At 36.7% G+C, this 15,912-nt stretch overlaps 1 protein-coding gene across 18 annotated transcripts in view; it reads right to left on the reverse strand.

Moving 5' to 3' along the window:
• Positions 1-15,912, reverse strand: part of LOC111940482 (uncharacterized) — a 193,288-nt gene that overhangs the window by 160,838 nt on the left and 16,538 nt on the right. Inside the window, exon 4 of one of the 18 annotated variants that reach the window (XR_015285096.1) lies at positions 309-467. The exons of the other annotated variants lie outside the window; for them this stretch is intronic. The gene's annotated coding sequence lies outside the window, so the exon portion shown is untranslated. The remainder of the gene's footprint in view (positions 1-308; positions 468-15,912) is intronic. 18 annotated transcript variants of the gene reach the window in all.

A 15,912-nucleotide genomic window follows, 5' to 3' on the forward strand; every position in this document is an offset into this window, starting at 1 on the left:
GTCACTAGTTTCCACTTGATAAGTACAGTGACAAGCCTTCATTTTCATGGGCATTTAACTCTCAGTTACTGAAAGGATTTATGAAGCATAATTATCTTTTCAAGATATTAAAAACACAGTAAGATACATGAGCAAAAAGATGACAAATTGAAATGTAAGCAACAAGTTTGTGGGTGGTCTTATCTTTATGTTCTGGCACTAAAAATCAAAGATGAAGAACTTCCACATAATCTATTTATCTGACTGTTGTTGATAAGACTGTACAACAAAAGAAATTCAGTATTTTCAGCAGTAGCCTACCAACTTACAGAGTTATATAGCCAATTCTAACAATTTTGGTGGTGGTTCATAGAGAATGATTTCTCCTGATGTACTTTGGAAGTGCCTTTAATATTTATTAACACAAAAGTTACATTTGCAGAGTCTTTCCCTGGCAAAGTGTTTTGGTGAAAGAGATCAAGATCCATCTGTGAAAAAAAAATAAAAATTACTGATTTAAAATATTTAAAACCCAAAAAAATTTTCTAATATAACTTTGTTTTTCTGCCAATCCACCCATCTCTTCAGTGTGGATAAATAATCGGGTCTTCCATCTCAGCACCAGGCACTCTGGAGATGCTCTTTGTCCTGCACAGCTAAAGGCCGCTTCTTTTTAGCTCCATGTCAACTGTCTGAGGGAAGGGTACAAGATGTGAATGCAGCTTTCAGCCTGAGTTCCCAGGCCAACTATAGCAGGTTATTTTTTCATCTTTCAATGGGTAGTCCTTAAAACAATTCTGATCCTTGAATTAAAAGTTCCCTAGAAAATTTTGCATTCGTAGATCAGCACAATGTATTCAATTTTCCTTTTCTTTACCACTTATGTAATTCAAAGAACCCTAAGTGGGAAATCATCCCCTTACCTGCACTGCAATAGAAGCTTGTGTTCCTTGCCCATCAGCAGCAGTATAACCTTCCAAAGAAATTCCCTCTGCATTTGGGGTCTGTAAAACCTCTATCTATGGCACTGAAGCCTAGGAGGGCATCCATGCATCCCTCTCCCTCAACTTGAACAATTAATGAAGCTGCCAAATGCAGCTGAGGATGCCAAAGAAACTGTAAGCCTAATGATTTCTACAATTTAAACATCTTTGCAGGAAGTCCTTAGCATGTGGCATTACCTTGTAGAGAGAGTTCTGTATGTCTGTGAGATAATGTATTTGACTAGAACTGGCAATGATCACGTCTCTATCTGTGTATCAGTAGACAGACACCCTAGTGATTAATTCTCTTTTTATCACATCTTTAGTTGTCTAATCTATTCTCAGCACATTAATTTGTGTCTTTCAGGGGCTATTCAAACAGTTTCTGCCCTTTAGAAGTCCTTCAGAACAATCACCATCAACAAAAGGGGTTGCATTCCCCCTAAAACGTTAGCTTATTTAGATAACCAAATTACAGAACTTTCTATCAATAGTGAAAATATTGTATTCTGGCTCTGAATGGGACAGAAACACATTAAAGCTTGGTTCAAGACAGCATCAAGCTTTATCCATCAGGTTTTTTTTAAAAGATGTTAAGGGTTATAACATGGATATGTTATATGGATATGTTATAACCCTTATGTATGAAATTACTGAAAAGCTGAAGTTCTGATTTTACAAAGCATCTGTTACACTCTTTGTCCTGAGGTCTAGACAGTTCAATTTCCGAGTCATTAAGAGAAATCTGTGACCCACAAGTTATATGACTGATTCTTACGATTAATATTAGTCTCTGCAAACCTCTACTAGGTAGAATTCAGTTGGTGTTCAAGCTTTGTGAAACAACTGAGTCTTTAAGTGATATATTAATTTATGAGGCTTGTTTTTTAGATGATCAGCAGTTTACATGATCCCAAATTTACCACTGTAGAAGGTTACACTAACATGATAAAATATGAAACTTGAGCAAAACACAAGATTGATACTTGAACTGGTACATGATAACAATTCTCAAAATACACTGAATAAACCCTTTCTCCCCATTTGGTAAAGGACTTATGGGTTTTATAAAACAAATAGTCTGTCACTTGTGGATGCACAGGATGTAGAGCAATGGGGAAGGGAGATGACTTTCCAGAAGAGGAGAAGCAGCAGCTCCAGGCACTGGAGCAGAGTTCAGAAGTCTGTTCAGATCCCACACCACAGCAAAGGGAAAACGGGAAGAAGAAGGAGCAGCAGAGAAAAACAATTATGAACTGACCCCACCTTTTTCTCTGCTAAACAACACACCTGGGTGTAGAGGAGTTGAAAGTAGAGAGAAGATGAGACTGGAAAAGGCAGAAGAAAAGGGGATACTTTAACACCCATTTTTTTGTTTCTCACTACCTGAATCTCTTTTACAGGGCAACATATTATTTTCCCCAATATGAGTCTTTTGGCAAAATTAATGACTGGTGAGCAATCTCTCTGAGCTTTCTCATCCTATTTTCTCTGCTGCATCCTGCTAAGGTCAAGGGAAGCTGAGGGGAGGAATGGGCAGCTGGTTTGAAGTTGGGCTGTTAGTCAGGGTTAATCCACCACACTGGGAGCAGACAGATTTGGGGGAGAAAAAAACTGTGGCAAAAGACATTACAATTCTGAGCAGCACATGTATATGCATATAAATAGTGATAATTCTTGTGACTTGGAAGATAGAGTTCTATTTCTTTTGGGTTCTGGTTTGGGGTGTTTTTCTGACACATTTAGATTTTGGACTCAAATTAAACACACAGACTTCACTCCATAACAAATTAAAAATCTAAATACATCATTTACATTAAAATGTATTTCCATAAAAAGACAAAGCTGAATTTTGCCTGTGACCAATCACTATCGAAACTAATGTTCCCTCAGTCCTGTTTCACACTTGCCTAATTTTAGCTTCAGTTAATTTAATACTGAAAAATCACGTGGCCACCATAGTTTTCACATTATAGGCCTATCATGGAGTTCATTTAAGGTAACATTCAACACCTCTTAGTGAAACTGCAGGCAATTTACATAGCTGTGCTGTCACTCCTACAATTAGAAGTTTGAGGATCCAGTCTGGTTTTTAGGAGGTTAACATAAAGAAACTCAAACTGCAAGTTTCGACATCAGTCATGCTGACTGTAAACATAATCAGTTCATCAGTGTCTACTTAAGCTTTTGATCCCTGATGACACTGTGAAAGTTGACTGCAAATAAAAAATTCCTGGAGTTTGTTAGAAACTAATCTGGAATAGTTGCAATATATGAAAGCTGTTCCAAAAGCCCATCAGTTCATACACAGTGTAACAACCACAGGCATTTTATCATCCTTATGGGGCACCACAGCTAGGACATGGAAACATAGGAATAAATTAATTTTTTTCTGGCCCAAAGGCAAAAGTTAATTCTTCAGAAGAAGCTGCTGTGAAAGTACATAAGCTTCCAGGGAAAATCAGGGACACTGAAGTGAGTTCAGCCATTAGAAAAGTTCAAATATCTATGGTTCTATGTCACTTGCTTGATAGAAATAAATATATATTTAATAGAAACAATAATATAAATATATTCTATATAATATATATAACATATAATATATATTCTATGTAATATAGATAACATATGATATATATTCTATATAACATATAATATATACAATTATAATGTAATAGAAATAATAATGGAAATAAATATATAGTTATAATAATAAATAAGCTTGTTTCTTATTTCTACCCAAGTAGTTAAAAGACAGTCTGATGCATTTAATTAAGTTCTTCCTCACCAAACTACAAACTATATAAACAGTTACTATCCAATCTCTAATTATAGGTAAGAAAGCTATGAGATGAAACAAATTGCATTACAGTAGTACAGCTCTACAAATCCAGGACTAGTTCTAACACTAGCTCCCAGTGACCATGCTCTTCAGAGTACACTTTCATCATTACTAGTTTATGACTGAAATCAAGAAAAACTGCTGCACTAAGCAATAGCAATTTCCTGATTCTAATATAATACCTGTGAGTGATACTCTGAGTGGAGAAAATAATTCAAGGTTTGCAATGCTACAAAAGTCCTATGTACAACTACAGCAAATGTTGGTGTTGCAAAATACTTCAAAACATTGATGGATAAATATATTTTTTTCAGCTTTGTTTCTGCATCTATGAAATGCAAAACCAACTGTTTCTTTCAGTATCAAGGTAGATTAATGTGACTTTTATCAAGATAGAAGAACTAGGAAAACTGAAGTAAAGGGCAAGGAGATCAGAGGATTGATTACTAAGATAAACAAACCCTCCTAACTTAGGCAAGGTTTCAATTTCTTTATCCTGCAGATCATGATATTCGGTAAAAAAACAGGCTGCAAAATTACAAGTATCACTCAAGTCCTTTTTAAGAGATGTGCTCTACAGCCTCTTGTAGCTGTCCATAAAATGTTTATTGCAAAAACCTTCAAGACATCATATGAGTTATGGGCATAAATACATATATATATTTGAGTCTCAGGAAAAGAAATTTCCATTTTACAACACAGGAAAATGTAGATGAAGAATTTCATACTTTGCTATTACAAAATAAACCCCAATAAATGCAATTAAGAAATATTTTCAGAAGAGAGCAGTCACCTTCAGGTACTCTGTGAAAGCCAAGCTGTAGTGCAACACTGTTCAAATTAAGCAACCAGCAAAGACTACCTCAACACTTCTTGTCACGTTAAACTGATGACCAACATTCCACTTCTCTACTACTAAACAGAAAGGTGTGCTAAATCTTACAATCCTCCTGGTTTAAAAAAAAAAATAAAGTTTTAGAAGGTGGTAAGAGAATTGTTGATTTTTAAAAAATTTGAATGTTCTCTAGATTTAAATTGAAATGTCTTTAAGAGAAATTTCAGTCTGAAAAAAAAAAGTGTGTCAGGGCTACAGTTAACCCATTTGCTAATACTTTCTCCTTAATTTTATTATTTCATACAAGAACCAAAATAGCTACAGAAAAGATTTATGGAGCCTGCTGGAGAAGAAAACTGGACTTGGAAGCTGGCAGCACAGAAGGTCCTTAAAAGCAATTTTATGGTCATCTTTTGTTTTCTGTGTACTTTTTCTTCAGTCAGCTGTGAAACATCATTTTTGTATACATTCTTTTCTATTTTTGTATTCAGTAGAAACAAGAAGTCTAAGTTACCACCCACAGCTCATTGCATTAAAATTGCTACTAACAAATGCATTATAAAAAAATATTTCACAATTCTTTGTGCCCAAAAATAGTCTTTTTCTGAAAGCTGCTATTTTTAAATGAAAGAGATCCCTGCAATTTTATATATCTTAGCTGTATTTATGAAGGGAAAATAGGAAAAGAGACAAAAATAGTGATTATAATATTTCTTTAAAAGGTCTGAAGGCCCTAGAAGGTTGTTTACTTGCAACAACAATATGCAATTAGCATTTTCTTGAAGTAGTTTTCCAGATTTACCAACAACTTTCCCTGAAGTAATGCATCCAGTCAAAAATTGTGACTTTATTATGCTTTTAATATATGTATTAATATTGCATTTATATATATATATGTATAAAATATATTAGTTTATAAATTATAAATATAACGCATATAAAACTGAATAGATCTAAATCTTGCAGAAAATGTGGGCATGGTTCTGTGGTTCTGTGTTTTAGGCAGCCCTGCTTGAGTGGAGGGTTTGGATCAGATGACCTTCAGAAGTCTCCTCTAACCCCAACCTTTCTCTATGGCTGAATGTATTTTACATAAATTACCCTGTGACAGACCACCCTGATTTGATAATATGCAAATGCTTCCATAATCTACAGAAGACATTTACCCAGGCTTGATAGACACACACTGCAATCTCACTGAGTTATAGCACCAGCAAGTTTCAAACAAATCAAATCAGAAGGGGAATAAAATGTAGATTAGTAGGTACAATCTACAGTCATTGAATACTACCAATCAATTCCGCCATAGTTTCACTTTCACATACTTATTTTTACAGTTTCTCTCACTAAAAGCTTTACATCTTTTTGCTCCAGGAATTTCATTCTAATCTCCAGCCTAAGAAAGCTCAGTTTTCTATCAAGCCATGTTTCAATATGTTCAGCTTCATTAAACCTTTGGTTGTCTAATCTTGTGAGCTAACTATGCCGTGTATGCTTTTCAGATTAACATATTTAATGGTTTTTTTCTTCCCACCCAGTTTCACATTATAAAATGTCATGAATCACCTAAATTTAAAAAACTGGTCAAAACATTTTAAAGTTACCAGGAAGAGGAGAGACTAAGATAGCATGACTCTGTAAAACAGGTTTCTTTTGAGAGCCATACTGAAATCACTAAAATTAAAGGATCGACTCATTGCTATGCCAAACTCAATTAGAAGCATATCAATGTGAATAAAGTACATAACACTACTGTGTGTTTTATATAGCTAACTCACACTTAAGAATTAGAACACCAACTTTCCATGACCTTTATGTTTAAAAGGAAAAAAAAAAGTCTATTTTTGTTCTTGCATTCACCATCTATAAGAAAGGGGTAATATGTAAAAACCTAACAAATTATGGAAAACTATAATGGATTTACTGTTCATTAGTAAATTCTTGGCCACATAGCTTAAATCTCCCATAAAATATAAGGATCTTGATAAAAACCACTCAGAAGGCCTTCACTGACAATGCATATATTTTGTTTGAACACAAGTTTTGCATTACTCAATAATGAGCAGCTTAGAAAATATTCCAGTAAATTATAGATAGTTGGAACGTTTGTAATGTGCCTATCTCAAATGTTATTTCAGCATATCCTTCCTGTCAGCTCACTTTAATAAAATAACAATGAATTTCAGAGGAACAAGAAAGTTAGAAACACAAGGAAATAACCAGTGGAAAGAAACTACTTTCTCTTGCTCATCTGCAGTCAAATAATAAAAATGTGGCCACAACACTGAATTCAGGCCAAACATTGAAGATATCAAAGCGGATCAATTCCTTCCAAGAGTATATAAGAGGCATCACTGAGGAGAAAATATCCTGACTGGCAGCACATTTTACAGAACTTTGTGCACTAAAGGTAACCTGCAGGTATTGGAAAGCATAATTAACCACACAATTACTCCACTTCCACATAATTCCAGGACTTTGGGACAACCAAACCCCATGGAACCCCATGGCAGAGACTGTATCTAAGGGACAGATCAGAACATTCTGACCCAGCTACTTAACACCCTGCATCTCAAACCAGTCAAACATCCCTGGCCTGTTTGATGAACTGCTAAAACCATAAAAACATTGAAAATTCATATTGCAAGGGACCTCTGGAGGTCATAGAGTTCAAACCTTAGCTCAAACCAGGGTCAATTAAGAGACTTAAACTTTTCCACAAGACATCACTATTCTTGGCAAGTTATGGCAATGTGCACTGACTAAGAGAGTTTCTCTGCATTTCAACTTGCACATTTTTCATGAAGAGTCTGAAAATGTTTCTGGTTCTATATAAGCACTAAAACCAAATTAAACAAAACCACAGAGCTAATGATGCTTGGCACAAAAAGGAAAAGGGAGGAAGGAGAGAATTGCTAGAGCAATCTTAAATCAAGTCCATTGTTTCAAGAAGCTGAAAGCATCATGGACAAATCTGTTCTTATTCATGTGACCCCCTCCCCAGACTGAGACACTCACATAACAGCATCTCTCCCAGCATGGTGTAGCACAAGTAATTGGCAAGAATTGTTTTATCTCCATCTGCTGCCAGTATACTGGGTTTTCAGGCCTTCATGAGTGATGCCCTTCTTAAAGGCCTAGGTCTTCTCCAACTCCTAACACTCGTTGCTGTCTTTGGCCTGAGCTGGAGCTGTTCCTTATTTACACTCCTGAAGAATGTAAAATGAACATAAGTACCAGTTCATTTGCACCTGCAGAGCTATTCAGGGGGACCCTATATCAGCAAAATAGTGACAGAAATATGTTTACCACCCATGTAAAAAAAAGTAAAAAGCAGTAAGGCTATGCAGGGCTATATTTAACTCACAAACTTTGACTTGTCCACAGGCTGCTGTGACGAACATTTCCTTGGATTCTAATCATCTGCCCCCTCACTACAGGAAAACCCATTCAAGCCACCCATTACCACCAGGTTTCACACATAATCACAACAAAATTCAAGGCACCCATATTCTTAAAATACGTTTTTTAATTACTTAATATTTGTGAAAAATGGAGTTTGGACAAGATTCTCAGCACCAAAGTCATAGCACGTTTTAAGCAGAGAACTAGCGTGCCAAGTTTCAAATTTGGGAGTGGCTGAAAATCATTATTCTGCTAACAGATTTTTTAGTTTAGTCCATTTCTCTTCCCCACTTCCCCCCTACACCTTTTTTTGTTTTGAGAATGCAAAATAAATAAGATCATTTGTTTTAATTAATATTCAGTGTGCTCTGTGCACAGGGTAAGAGTGATGCATCACCTTAGTACTCAAAACAGAGCATTTCTCTTTGTGCCAGAACTGGGCTATGAGTCAGCTGCACAAAAAATGAGTATTAAGCCTTTCAGAAAGAATTCCATTTGAAAAAAAAAAAAAAAAAAACAAAAAAAACCCAACAAAATTCTGACAGAGAAATGAAGTCCTCTAAAAATCAAAAGGTAAATGCAAATATCTCCTATTGCTTTGTTGAGGCGACCCATTGTCAGACATATTTCAGGATTTTACCTTTTTCCATTGCAAAATTACTGGTTTAGAACTTGAACTGAAATTCCCTATATTCCCTTCTCTACTTCCAAAATGAACCTTCTTATGCTTAACATAAAATGGGTAAAAAAGCAGCCTTTTTGGATTTATTTCCTAGTAATTCAGCTTTTATCACATGCATGCTCGTATACATGCTGAGTGAAGAATTCAACCACTGATCCCATCTTTCTCTAAGAAGTATTAGTGAGATGAATAATTCACTTGCTAACTAGAATTTCCTGATCTAAAATCTTCATGCTATATTGAGCTGAGTAAAAGTAATGGTGCTGCAACTGTTCTGTAGTTTTCTCTCAGGAGTTCAAGTCTAATGCCTGTTGCTTTATTTAACTGCCATTTAGCTAACAATCCTTCTCCACACATGGTGCTGAATTTTGCAGAAGTGCTTTTCTTCCCCCACCTCTGATCTGTTTCCAGCCAACTCTTCTAGTGCAGCTATATTATACAGTACTGCACAGCTATCATTTAGAGGGTTTTTTTACAGCTATTTTCTTGTTCCGGTCAAAGGTCCCATGGCTCTTTCACATAACCAAGGGTATTGTCGAGTTCTGTTCAAATATCAACTTAATTTAGTTTTAAAACCCCACAGTTTACAAATATATTCCTTCCATGAGTCGCAGTCAGTTGTCACTTCCCACTTCACTGTTGCGAGCTAATGCACGACGGCTGTGCTGATCCACCCTCTGAGGCATCTGCAGTTCAGGTTTTGTTCAGAAAAAGGGAAGCATCAGTTAAGTGAAGCCTTTTTTTATCCACATCTCAGACAATTTCAGGGTATCAATGACCTTTTGACTGCAAGTACTTATATCCAATAGAGTAACACTGACTATGAACACATTATATATCAAATATGACCAGTGTGTGCACATGTTCATACACACACACACTTTGGAGAAAGATGGTCACTTAGGCCTTATTTACCTCATTGATTCTGGCAGCAGATGGTTCTCTGAAAAACTATTAGAATAGAGTACTAGTCATTCGGGTCTGCTGTAGAGTTGTACAAAAATCATTACTTGTTATTTTTGTCCTACAGTTCCTTGTTTGCTGGCAAAACTCTTCTGCACAGCAATATTAATACCGTAGTTACTTTCTTCAGCATCCAGACAAGAAACCTGTATGTTCAACCTTCAGCCACAGTTAAAAGTGTTTAAAAATTTGTCTGCTTATTTCAGCAATATCACAGCAGCTCAAATAAAGATGTCTCCTTTACCCATGTATTCTGCCTCATAAAACCCCCCATGTTCTAACATCAACTCAGTCTGAACCAAGCTGATTTTTTAATTAGTGTCTCCTGTCCTCCTATGTATGGAGGAGAAAATCACATTCATGTGAAACTGTCACATATTTTGCCTTTAATATTCTTGGTCTCTATATGCATCTGTAACTTTGGTCACTACATTTCTGACTTGTACCAAGTGGTACATGAAAAACAGCCACAAAGGTAACAATGGAATAGAAGAGGTATCAGTAAAGGCTTGATTTAACCTTTGAGATTGATTTGGATATTAAGAAAGATAGAGATGCCAAGTGGAAAATCAGAATTCTCTAATCTGTAAAGTACACAAAATTAAACCTAAGGAGAGCTATTTCCATTGAGGTAGTTACATAGATTACCATTTTGTTCTGACAATCTAGAGTTAGCCTTCCTATTTTCACAGGAAAGTGAAAATCCCAGCAAGTGTACTATTTTGTACCAAGAAAAATTATAGAAACATTTAAGATATGGGCTTGACTTCATCTTACTTACAAAACACACTCTTTTTTTCTCTAGCCAATCTATCTGTTACCAAAACTTCTTTGGTTAAATCATGAGCTTCTAACTACTTAAATGTAATCAATGAGCTAAATGTAATTCTAACAAAAAATGAGAAATAACTGTAGTACCTCCCCTTTAACCCCATGTAAGCATGTCCCATGTCCATTTAAAACAGATGTGTTCATTCACACTGATGTATACAATGACTACAAGAGAACTCAGCCTAATTCAGACAAGAATTAATGATAAAAAAACTAAAAAGTATTTATAGTAGGAATGTATGGGGAATGTACAGTGTATGATGCTGATATTAAAAAAGAATTTGATAGTTTGAGTCACGATCAGGAGTCAAAGCCCAAATGTCATCCAATTCTTCCAGCACTCTAAACAACATTAAGATAATGCTTAGCATTAGGCTCCAGCTTCCTTACCAAATGGACAGCAAGTAGTTATAGTTCCTTATTGGTTTACATTCAGAAGTTTGGTCAATTCGATACACTTGACCAACAGCTACTCTGCCAGTTCCTCTAAATTTTCTTTGGGAAGCTAATCCAGGTCCACAAAGAGCCCTCAAGAAACAAATTAAGATCACTACTTTTACCAGCATATAAACTGTCAGACTTATTTTAATTTTATTTACTGCAGTGTAATACCATTATCTGGTAGCATATGACTTAAATATTTCATAGATTATGATTTACTCCTGCCTAATTGAGCCCAAATAAAATCCATTAGAGATACTTTTCTTTTTTATCCATTTTGTCTTTTCTGAGGCTCACATGACTGTGAAAACAAATAGATGGTTTATGTGTCAGGGAAGATTGTCTGGGAAATACATGAATAGTTTACAAACACTCAAAGAGCTTTGTAAACATCTCATCAAAAACTCAAGAGATCATCCCCTATCCCTTCAAAATTGTCTCAAAGGGTAATTTCCCACACTGTCCTGGCCTGAATGAGGGCAGGTGACAGACACCTGGTGTAATTGACCTCCTTATCACAGGAGCTCCATGCACAAGATGATTGGGTCACATAGAGCAAGTATGTTTTGCAAAGAAACAGTTTTTGTTTTGTATTTACAGTGGGTGTGGATGTCAAGCACTAATTTCAAACTGGTCAGAGTAGCTCAGTGTGCAAAGCAGCACTGATCCCTAGCCAGAGAGCTCTCACAGTAAGGCTTTTTCTTAATTTGTAGTTTTGCTCACTGGCTTTGGCTAACTGCTTGATCCACCTTCCCACTGTTCCAGTGTGTTCCTAGTACCTGCTGCATGACTGTCCTGGGCAGCACTGGGTAGTTCATTGTCATGAAGAGGATGCCCAGGAGGTAACTTCATTATTCAAATTATCAAACGAAATATAAGTGGGTTTTTAATACCCTTCTTGGTCAAGGTCAAATGTTCAGGTCAACAAGACTGTGAAGTCATGAGAAGAAATTCCCTGTGATACTGTGTCTCATTAAGTCTTACCACACATATCTAGCTACTCTTTTGCAAAAAAGTTAAAAAGCAATAAAATATATTTGAATACACTTGTTTCATTTATTTTTTAAAAACAATAAATATGTCCCTATTTATTCTCTGTAAGCAGAAACAGGAATTATTGGCACAGTTGGCAAACCCCTTGGTTTCATTTTACAAAGATGATGTAACAGGCTGTTATATACCAATCTGGAATTTTCTCACAAAATTGGCTCTTTTGATGTTTCTTTCTCATACACCATTGTCCTCCAAGCTGTTAAATGATAAGTAACAAAACTATGTTGTTGAATTATTAACCAAGCCATAGCTTTCCTTGTTTCATGGTTAATTTACTTCATACTTTCAAGTGCCTGATTTTCAAATACTGCTGAGTGGTTGCAAGTCTAACCTAGCAGAAACAAGCATCTCTGTTTTGCATCAACAAAGCTTCATAACTTAATTTTTGTTGCTGTTTTAAACTAGAGTTGATAAAACAGGAAAAACTTGCCTGCGTGATCTGCTTTCTGCATGAATGGTTTTGAAAAATATACAAATGATGGATCAAAAGTTACAGAACTAATCAACCATGTTTCCTAAAATACCTGAAGTTTCACAGTGGGTCAGTGGGAAGACAATATATCAAAAATCAAATTAAGATGAGAGTCATTTACTTCAAAACTTTCCACTGCCAACTTCACAATTAACCCATGGCAATACAATAGGAAAAAACAAAAAAAAAAACTATTATAATTCTAGTGCAGGCACATTTGAACCTTCTGGCACAAAAAGTATTGATTTCAACTGAACTAAACTTTATTCTTTCCTTTGTTTTTTTATTACTCCACTTTGAGATTATCCAGGGAATACATGTTGGTACCTACCTTATTTCTTAAATACTTTATCTTGGAATCAGAAGCAGAATCAAGCTTTTCAAAAAGTGGACTGGATCCAAGAATTTATGTCAAAAATAAGTGTGAATTTTTTAGATTTCAGCATTCTAGTCATTGATTTCAAGTCCAAGGTTCCTAACTAGCTTCACAGGTCTGCCTGTGAAGACTCCCCCTCCTCCCTCCTACACTACCCTGCCTAATTTGTGAAGTTTAGAAACAGAACCAGGGCCTTCCTTTGGGCAACAGGGACTCATGCTACTGAAGCAATCCTTCAATACACAGCATGAAAGCAAAGTGGTTTTTTGCTGCAAGACTGAAAACTGGAACACATTTCTCTAGGATGAGGGAAAGATATGAAAGGTTATTTAAAGACTGGGTCCTAAGGAAAGATTACTTAGAAGACTGAAGTATTGATCTAATTCTCCTCCTTAACCTGATCTCTCCAACAATTTTGCTCTCATTAGGAAATTTCAGCATCATTTGTCAGAGAAGAGGCAAATCCTACATGTTCTGAGAAAATTTGATACTGTGCAGAGGACACAAAGCCCAAGTCTTTGCTTCTAATAAGGGAATGACTAGAGCTCTGAGCTGTTTTCAAGTCTGGCTGACTCAGCTGAGCAAGCAGCACATGCATATGGCTTTGAAACACCTATAGAATGAGATGTGACCTGCTCATCATGCCTAGAAACAGAAAGAGGACACCCTCACATGCATGGATATGAAAGGAGAAAGGGGTAGGCAGAAAGCACACACTTATTTAGACTGTCTGCAGATCTCTCAGCTTGTGCCCCAGCCATCCACCAGCTCAGTACACTTGCTGAAGAAGGTCAGACCAAAGGTGCAAGGGTCACTCAGCACAAAGATGTGCCCAGCCCTGCGTTAGGGTGAGCCAGCAGGAGCTCTAGCCTGCAATAGTTCCAAGGGCTCAATCAGCCACCCAGTCAGGTCTCAAACACTTCTGAACACACTGGACCCATGATAGCTCAGGGATTGCAATACCCATGGTAAATATTGAATGGGAATGAATGATCACACCTGAAGTGCTGTGTCCAGTTTTGGCCCCTCAGTTCAGGAAGGACATTGAGACACTTGGACACCTCCAGAGAAGGCAACGAGGCTGGTGAGGGGCTTGGAACACAAGCCCTGTGAGGAATGACTGAGGGAGCTGGGGTTGTTTAGGCTGGAGAAAAGGAGGTGACCTTATCACTCTTTACAGCTACCTGAAAAGTAGGTGTCGTCAGGTGGGGGTTGGTCTCTTCTCCCAGGCAAGCACTGATAGAATGAGAGGACATAGTCTTAGGCTGTCCAGGGGAAGTTTAGAAAAAAATTCTTCACTGAAAGTGTGATTGGATACTGGAATTATCTGTCCAGGAAGGTAGTGGAGTCACCCATCCCTGAAGGTGTTTAAAAAAAGATTGGACATGGCACTCAGTGCTATGGTTTAGTTGATGAGGAGGTGTTAGGCCATAAGTTGGACTTGATGATCTCAAAGTTCTTTTCCAACCTTGTTCCTTATGTGATTCTATGATTATGGAATTCTCCTTCTAGGCATGATAATGCCTTCTCCTTGTGTGGGCAACCACCAGCACCTAGAGAAAGCCAGAAACTGCTGATAGCACTTGATGATCTGCTGCTTATCCAAGATAATGATGTCTCTCTATAAACCTTTTTTTTTCCCCCCAAAAGCAGCAGGCACTTGTCATTCCTCTGACTCACTCTAGGAGTAACAGCAGTAAGTTATTCTCTACTGAGCTTTTGAGTCAAGAGCCCCTTTTTATTAATACACATAAATCTAAAGACTCTAATAATAAATGAAAGCTTTTCATCCTGTGTGAGGTCTGCTCATAACAAGAGACAGAGAGTGAAGAAAAATGGAAACCAAGCAGGTCCAAATCTACTTGTACATTCATGTTCCTATATTTTATTTTCTGACAAATTTGACTCTGAATTTATTAATACCATGATTTCTTTTGTGTCTCATTGGGAATGTGGACCCAAGCCTGCCTGCTTGCAGGCTCAGCCTGAGAGATACAAAGCATGTAGGCACCAGCTGAACTCCTTTCCCCAGACCAGTATCAACTTTGCACTCCAGCTGTATGTGTGGCTCTTACTCACATGCAAAAGCTATACACTGAAGAGAAGGTGATAAGCATATGTTGAAGATTTTTAGAAGCTAATCTACAGGCAGTTGGACCCATAGATTAGCTGATAGTCACACTCTTTACTGCATGGTTGATTTAAGCCATGCCTTGTAATCAATCCATGTTTCTTGTACCAGCTCATTGCAGAAATGCATTTTCAAGGAAAAATGGTAGCAAGTGCCATATATGTAACAGAGAAGTCTATTCATCCATGGTATGCTATTTCCAACAGCTGCTTCATAGCCATGCATTTTAAAAGACACACTGGTGCTACTTCAAAATCTCTGGGATTAAAGCCATCATCTAAAAGCTTATTCAAGTCATGTTGAAACATAGCAGGCTGTGAGGCTGAACACAGTCTGACAACTAGTCTAATGCAGATATTAAAGTTATTTTTAGGAATCTAGCATATATGGCCTACATTTAAGGTCAAAGTGGATAAATCTCAAAGTTACTTCAACTCCTCTCACTGTACTGTATCTAGCTGCTCTCACATCAAGTAGGATTTTTGGAAATACAGATTGATAGTAGGCTGATAAATTGTTTTACAACTAATCTTGGATAGCTTATGTGCTGCCATCATAGGGACAGACTTATTATCCTCTTAAAACTTTGGTCACACCAGCAATTATCCTTTGTAGTTCAAATATTTCAAGCTGTGATAATAGCCTTTTTTTACAAATGGAATTCCTAAATATACACCTTTGAGAATGAGAACATCATGACTAATGGTCATACTTCTAAAAATCACTTTGGATGTTTTCTGTGAGTTTCATTTTCAGAGACACTTAAACACTTCATCTATCATTAATCCCAAATGCTGTGCCTCAATATCAACACTTTTGAAGAGATAGAAACTGAAGTGAATGTTACAGTTATCAGAAAAATCACAGAATCACTTAGGTTGAAAAAGACCTCTGAGATCATCAAGTCCAACCTAAAAGC

The sequence above is a fragment of the Cyanistes caeruleus genome, chromosome 3 (genome assembly GCF_971803275.1).
Source record: "Cyanistes caeruleus chromosome 3, bCyaCae1.hap1.1, whole genome shotgun sequence".
In the NCBI taxonomy this organism is placed as follows: domain Eukaryota; kingdom Metazoa; phylum Chordata; class Aves; order Passeriformes; family Paridae; genus Cyanistes; species Cyanistes caeruleus.